Genomic DNA, 6,946 nt, shown 5'->3' on the forward strand with positions numbered 1-6,946 from the left:
GGAGGTTTGACAATATCACAACTGATTCACAATCGTCCGGACCTATATGATTTTTATAACGCTCCGCCACATATTGTTTTCCTGCAGATTGGTGGTAATGATTTGTCCTTCAATGAGCCTGAAAAAGTAGCAACAGATATATTAACATTCGCCAACTTCTTGGTTGTAGCCCAGTATATAAGGACTGTTATTGTCGGTGAGCTACTTTTTAGATCGCCAGTGTCAGCTGCAAATAACTACAATAACAAGGTCGTACAGACAAATTTTTATATATATAGCGCATAAAATAAAAGAACTAGAATATGAAAATATGATATTTTGGCGCCATATTTTGGAGTAACATTGACCGCCTATATAGCTAGCTTATGACGGGGTCCATCTCTGCCCCTCTGCATTAAGAAAATATCATCGACGTGTTCGCAGTGCTGTTCTTCATACATCACACTTGGTAATATTATTTCTTTTATGAATTACTTATCTTTACTGATGACATGGTACATTGGCTTTTTGTCATCCTGATACAAAGTATCGGTATCCGCTTTATTATTGTATGGTTACAAGGTACCATTTCTAATCATTAATTCCAAATACCTGTAACATTTCCATTTGGTACATGGTACCAGTATTTTATTACTTTAGTACATGGTACTTAATCTGATCTCATTAATACAATTTATTGTACAGTATCTCCATTTTTTGGGTACATGGTACCAACATTCTTACAATGTATCATTGTACTGCTAATACATGTATTGTGTACATGGCAGTGACACTGTGTCCAACCACTTTAAAATTTTGTACTTTTCAATACTGAATTTTGTAATGGGTACCAGCATTATTATTTAGTAAAATTGGTTTCGTATGTGGGGTCAACTCATTTAAAACATGATTTTTGTTCTCAATAGTTAATCTAGAATATACATGTATGTGTAGCACTAGATAAGTGTGGCACTGGGTCATATATTTTGTATCACTTATCAGATTACAGTATAACTTCAGTGTTTATATGTTTATAAGTACATGAGGTACTTATTTTTAGTTAACCAACAAGCGTCAAGGTACATGTACCTGGTATATATTTTACATGCACATTTGTAGATCTATTTATATTGGGGTTAAGCTGCACATTTAACATCTCATCTACTTCTTACGCCTCTACAGGTACTTGTACTAATGTTAAAGTACATAAGACCATGGGTCTAGTACTGCTATAGATATTTGAATTAGCAGCTTACTTGTACATGTACTTGAGGTTGTTGTTTTATAACTATCTTTAACAAAATGTGTTGCTTGTTTTCATTCTATTACTGATCACATGAGTACACGAGAATTGAACTGCTCAATTACAGTGGGAATATGGGACCTAAACGGAAAGGTTCAGAATTTCGCAAAAGAAACTCAAAATATTCCCGTCCATCTACATCTTCTGCATCCATTCCTGATGTCACCCCACCTGAACCCCAACCTCAGCCTTCAGTCAGTGAAACAATTCAACCAATAGTAATTGACTACACTAAATTAGCAAAAAAACTGTTGAGGCAACAGCGACATTCTGATGTTAATAACTCTGCAAGCTCTGCCGACTTATTTCATGTTCATGTCACCGAACATTCTGGACCTATTGAACAGCCCAATCAAGTGATGGGAACATCTGCTGGCTCTACAAACTCTGACTCCGGGATTCCAATGAATTCTCAGATAAACAATTTGATTCAACACATTCTAGGTTCAGAGCCATCGGTTAGGGTCACTTCTATAGCTCCTGGTCAGCATACTGCTGCTGATCTTACAACAGGTATGCCAACAGATGCGCATATTTCGCAAAAACTTAAGAACAAGATTTGGAATTTTGACTATATTGATTTAAACATTTTATTACCAAAAAATACATGTCAAGATCTTGACTCATGGGTAGTAACTCTAACTCCAGGGCAAATTTCTGTCCAGAATAGTCAAAAGTTCTAATGTCAAGTCTAAATATTCCTTATCCTTTTTTTATTGGAATGAGGCTTTCCATATAGTTATGGCTGTTTATCTTCAAAAATTCCCTACTGAAGCTCCTCACTTGTTAAAATACATGAGTATTATAACAGAAATTTATGAATTGAGAGGCAATGAAGCCTTTCATTACTATGATGAAACTTTTTCGTTCTATCCGGAAAGAACATAGACAGCCATGGCAAGTGGTGATTGAGGATATATATAGGAAAGCCATGTACATGAAATCTTCATCTAAGATGCCTTAAAGTAGAGTCTCCTCAGGTCCTAAACATGACCAGCCCTTTCTTGGAAAAGAAAGCCATGGCACCTGTTATGTCTATAATAAATATAGAAACTGCTCCCGAGTTAATTCCCGAGTAGATTCCAACATGTCTGCAAATACTGCAAAGGTCCCCATCCCATATCGAGATGCTCAAAGCCAACCGAACAAGAGCAAAAAAGTAAACAACGGTCCATGCACACTCCCTCCAAGGGTTAACAGTTGAACTAGATGGTTTTGATCAATCCCTTAGCAAAAAGCTTATTGAAGGTTTTACGTTTGGCTTCAATCTTCGTATTGTTCGTGATAAGCACCCAAATTCTTGTACAAACCATAAATCGGCCATTCAGAAACCAGAAATAGTGTATGGAAAGTTAACACGTGAATCATTTCATAAACGTAATGCAGGTCCCTTTTTAAAACTCCTTTTCATAAATTGGTCTGTTCCCCTCTCGGGTTAGTACCTAAAAGTGTACCAGGGAAAATTATGTTAATTCATGACTTATCGCATCCGAAAAATAGTTCTGTTAACTCATTGATCCCAAGGGAGAATTCTATTGTGCAATATGACAGTATTGATATAGTATTGAATCTTGTTAAAAAGTTTGGTAGGTGCTCCTTTTTGGCAAAGTGTGATATTGAGGATGTTTTTCGTATTATTCCCATTCATCCCTCTGACTATCATTTATTAGGTTTTAAATGAAATGGCTATTTTTTTATGATAAGTGTTTACCCATGGGTGCTAGTAGCAGTTGTCAAATATTTGAGTCTTTTTCCTGTGCTTTGCAGTGGATTATGGAGTTTAATTACAGTGCTATTGGCATATCCCATTTTATTGATGATTTTATCTGTGTGGGTCCTCCAAATTCATCTAGATGTTTGAATGATCAGAATGATTTTTTAGCATTGTGCTCAAAAATAGGAGTTCCAATTAAAAAGGAGAAAACTGTACGCCCAATGACAGAACTTACAGTGTATGGCATTGAGGTTGACTCCAGTCAGTTAGAATTGCGTTTACCTGTGGACAAGACAGCAAATATTCGTGCAGCTTTAGCCACCAGTTATAAGCAAAAAACAATTACTTTGAGGGATTTGCAAAGCATTATAGGACTTCTTAATTATGCGTGCATTGTGGGGAGCCCTGGTAGAGCTTTCCGCGACGTCTCATCGACCTAACTTTGGGAATTTCAAAGACACATTATTATATCAGGTTAACTGAAGAAGCTAGGGCTGATCTTAGGGCTTGGAAGTTTTTTCTAGACTCCTTTGATGGAAAATCACTCTTCTTATCTGATAAGTGGTTGTCTTCTGACCATTTTCGCTTATTCACTGATGCCTCGGGCAAACTTGGTTTTGCTGGTGTTTTTGGTTCTTCTTGGTTTGTTTTATCTTGGCCACAGGAATTTATGCATTATCAAATAGCTATCAAAGAGTCTTGAGATTTGGAGTAATTCCTTAGCCAACTCAAAAGTTTAATGTTTTTTTTTCAGACAATTACGCAGTGCTTGAAATTATTAATCAATAATCTTGCAAAGACAAAGTTCGGATGAGATTAGTTAGGAGGTTAGTTAATGCCGCTATGCATTGGAATGTGTGTTTTAGAGCAAAACATATCTCTGAGAAATCAAACAAAGTAGTTGACCATTTGTCTCGTTTTCAATTTCAGGAATCTCGACATCTAGCTCCGTGGTTGTCTCCCAATGCAACTTCAATCCCAGACCATTTGTTTCGAATTTAGATTCTCGGGCAAGGACGCTACTGCAGTCAACTCTTTCCAAGTCGACCAAATCTGCATACAGACATAGCTGGAAATTATTAATTTAATTTTGTAATTTTAAGAATTTGATTTTGTCATTACCTTTATCTTCGGTGTTAATTTGCAATTCCATTGGTCATTTACTTGCCAGGTCCTATAGTCCTTCTACTATTACATCACACCTATCAGCTCTAAGTTATGTCGATAAGATTTTTGGACAGGGAGGACAAATCCAACTCATTTATTGTCGGAAAAATGCTTTAAGGTTGTGAGAATTCCCAAGGTTCCAAGTGTGACTCTCGCTTACCAATTGTTAAAACCATTTTAACCCAAATGTTGTCTAAGATTGAAGTATGTATCAGTAAATTTTCTATTAGATCACTCCTCAAACTGTTCTTCTGTTATCATTTTCTGCCTTTTTGCGTTTAGGGGAGATTTTGTTCAGGTCATAGGAGGACTCAACTAGAATAATACAAACAGGTGATGTTCAATTTTCTGATTTTGATAAAAATGTGTCTTCCCTTCTCCCAAAAACATCCACATTGACGCTGCGCCATTTTAAGAACATTAAGTCACATCACCCTGTCTCAATATCTCTGGCAGCTAATTTGTCTGACCCAGCTTTCTGCCTTGTCAGAGCTTTGTTTGTATACTTACAACATTTTGGTCACGCTGTTGGACCTCTCGTTCAGTTTTCTAACCATAAACCTGTAACCTACCATTTTGTTACTACACAAATGGCCAAAATTTTACAATTCATTGGTATAGGCAATACTTTCTATAAAGTCCACAGTTTTTGCATCGGTGCAGCTACCCATTTTGCCAACCTAGGTTACTCATAAGCTTACATTAAGAAACTTGGTCGTTGGAACTCAAACGCAGTAGAAAGATATATCAGAATTGATACGTTTAAATTGTAGTACATTTAGCTGTGGAATTTACTTATTGAATGAGGCCAGGATTTGCCTGCTCATTTGGACTTCCATCCATTTATTACAATGTACGTTCACCTATACCAAATGTTTTTTCTGTTATTTACAGTTTTTGTACTATGTGTAATCGTTTGTTGTATTGCTTGTGCTTTTTTTATCAGATCTGAGGGCAGGATTGGCCTGTTCAGTGACCTTTCAAGTTTGGATTCACTTATTCACTTTTATGTAAATATAGCACATCTAATTGCCTTAACAGATAGGAGGCAGGATGTGCCTGCTCCTTATAAGTTTTTAACATTATGTGTACATTGTACACGTATGTTATTGTTTTTCATGTGACATGGCATTAAAGCACATTGATAAGTATGGGTGTATGTACATGTAATTCCCTCCTGTTAACAAGTGGGTACATGTCTTGTGACAGATTTGATTGCTTAGATGTAATTATTTCTCGTATGGGTGACAAAGTTGTCACCAGCCCTGGCTGATGGATCATGTTTCATTTCCGACTTAATATTTGTTATACCATATATACATGTAGATATCTGTCAAATTGTATGTACTGTTGGTCAGCATGTGGCTGCTTCGGTAAATGTACACGCTGTATTTCAATATTACTCGTACATATATGTGTTCTAATGTGTTGAATATATTGTTTTATTCTTTTGATTTTATCTGGAACCTCCCTGTGCTCGCTACTCCAGGTATGGCGGTGCCGCCATTGACTGTTCAATGTCGGCTATGGCCTTTTTTTAGGCCATACCTTTTTCTGTTGTAAAGAATTTAGTATACTTTTTTAGGGAGTGTCAACTGTATTATAAATTTTATATTATTTGTCTCATCTCTGACAGTGACACTCCAATTTAATGTACATATGTTACTTATTTTTACTGTTTGATTATCGTCATTTAATGAATGACGTTTATGGGATATTTTGTTTTATTTATGTCCTTACCGAAAAAACTTACTGGAGTAGCTTGCTCATTTGTTGTCCTCTTTTTCTCTAAAGGAATAACTTGGGAATTGGTGCAATATAAATCCAAATATGTTAAAAACATGCGATGAAATCATTCATTAAGCAGTTGACGCTTCATGAAACGCATAGCGTATAAGTTTTTGAACAAGCATAAATTGTCCCAAGCACATATCGATCAAACCTTTAAAACAAACCTAACAATTTATTTCTAAAAGATCCAGTTGAAATTCGGTTTTTGTCTTTCATTAAAATGATTTAGATTGGGAAACCTTAAACCACGGTTTGTGGACCAATCGATGTTTTTGACGAAGTAACCAAGTGATTTTTCACAATATAACCTTTGCTGCAAGAAGACCAATCAATCAAAAGGCTTATCTGAAATTTAGTTATAAATCAATGGATGCTATTAACATGAAGGACATAATCAGAAAGTGAAAGCGACGCAATGTTGTTTATCAGATTATACAACGATTGTTACCGATGTTAATACGAGCGCTGTACGGCATAAAAAAGTATAAAAAGAATGAAGTGGGTAATGTAAACAGAAAACGGAGAATAACCTGAGTTTATTCTGCCTTGACAGCTTTGGGGAGCTGTATTGTTGTAGCTAGACTCTTACTTGCGATGAAATGGATGCTGCTGGCGAAGTTGGGCAGGATTTCCGTTTATAATATAATTACCGGTACTTCATGGAAGTTAACTTTGCCAATACTATATATTTTTTTACTTCCTGTTTCCTTATCTTCAATTTTTATTGTATATATATTTGTTCACTACGCTTATGATCGTTATAGTGGTAAGACCTTGTATTTTAATTTTAATATATCTGAATTGTCTCATTACTGACACCTCTGATTTTGGTCCGATTCTTAAGTGATGATATATAAAATTAAGGCTATTTGGGAAAATTGTTCACATATAAAAGAGCATCCCGGTAGCGGTTATGTAGTAATAAACATACAGATTATTTCTAAGTGAAAGTAAATTTTAACTGCATTTTTAAAATAGTTTACAAATCTAAA

The 6,946-nt window shown here is 35.6% G+C and overlaps 1 long non-coding RNA gene across 1 annotated transcript; it reads left to right on the top strand.

The window, feature by feature from the left end:
• The first annotated feature begins 280 nt into the window (after nt 1-280).
• On the top strand, nt 281-5,596 carry LOC148598611 (uncharacterized). The gene is made up of 2 exons (XR_015918624.1): nt 281-448; nt 3,927-5,596. It is a non-coding gene; the product is annotated as an uncharacterized LOC148598611 (long non-coding RNA).
• Nucleotides 5,597-6,946: the final 1,350 nt, after the last annotated feature.

Source organism: Perna viridis, chromosome 14, assembly GCF_037379345.1.
Source record: "Perna viridis isolate PV_CMFRI_1.1 ecotype Kerala chromosome 14, ASM3737934v1, whole genome shotgun sequence".
Lineage (NCBI taxonomy): Eukaryota > Metazoa > Mollusca > Bivalvia > Mytilida > Mytilidae > Perna > Perna viridis.